The sequence below is a fragment of the Mus pahari genome, chromosome 7 (genome assembly GCF_900095145.1).
Source record: "Mus pahari chromosome 7, PAHARI_EIJ_v1.1, whole genome shotgun sequence".
Taxonomy (NCBI): Eukaryota; Metazoa; Chordata; class Mammalia; order Rodentia; family Muridae; genus Mus; species Mus pahari.
The window spans coordinates 4170934-4172267 of NC_034596.1; positions in this window are offsets into that span (position 1 = coordinate 4170934).

Sequence of the window (1334 nt, forward strand, 5' to 3'; positions counted from 1 at the left end):
TTGGGAGGCAGAGGCAGGCGGATTTCTGAGTTCGAGGCCAGCCTGGTCTACAGAGTGAGTTCCAGGACAGCCAGGGCTATACAGAGAAACCCTGTCAGCTTTGTTAACAGGAATTATACATTCTAGCTAGCCTGTATAAAAGACACACAATTCAGGTATTTTATTTATAACCCATAAGCCTCGGTTGGGCTGGTTTGGAGCTATTCTGACTTATTTCCCAGCCACGTGTCCCTTGCTGCTTGCTGTTTTTCTGGCCAAGTGCCCCTGGTCCATCTCCTCTCATGTTAGCCTCTTCTACCTCCATGTCCTTTCTTCTCCCTTCAGTCTCGCCCGAGAACCCTCACTTAATCCTCAAGTCCCATCTTTCTCCCTTTACCCAATCACAGGCTGTAGCCTTTGATTGACCAGTTAAATCGGGAGCAAGGTTTACACTCCTCAGAGGCAACCAGATCTTGGGAGAAAGTATTTAGCATTAAAATACACAATAGCATCAGAGCAATCCACTACACAGCTTTATGTATGCCTCTAATCAATTTAAAGTTAATCTTTATACATGAGATAGTAATAAAGAGATTTTATGCATAATATATATCTAATTGTCCTAACATTATTTATTAAATTTTTTTTTTATAGTCATCAGGGTGGTACATGTTTATAAGTAACCCCAGTTGCCAAGGAGACCAAAATACTAAGGTTACAAGTTTGTGCAGAGCTAGCATGGACACCTTAGTAAGATCTTGTCAGGACAATAAAACAAATTGCAAAAGTGAAGGTCAAGTGGAAAAGAATTGCCCCGATCTCTCTCTCTCTCTCTCTCTCTCTCTCTCTCTCTCTCTCTCTCTCTCCTTCTTCCTCCTTCCCTCCCTCCCTCTACCACCCCCCCCCCATCAGATAGAATCTTTCAGTGTAGCCCAGGATGACCTTCAACTTGCTGGATTAGTCTAGGCTGGCTTTAAAATAGGTGTCAGGCTGGAGAGATGGCTCTGAGTTCAATTCCCAGCAACATGGTGGCTCATGACCATCTGTAATGGGATCCGATGCCTTCTTCTGGTATGTCTGAAGACAGTGATGGTGTGCTCATATACATAAAATAAATAAATCTAAAAAAAATAAAATTGAAGCTGTCTTGGCTCAGGGATTTTTTTTAATTTATTTATTTATTATATGTAAGTACACTGTAGCTGTCTTCAGACACTCCAGAAGAAGGCACCAGATCACATTACAGATGGTTGTGAGCCACCATGTGGTTGGTGGGATTTGAACTCAGGACCTTCGGAAGAGCAGTCGGGTGCTCTTACCTGCTGAGCCATCTCACCAGCCCGGCTCAGGGATTT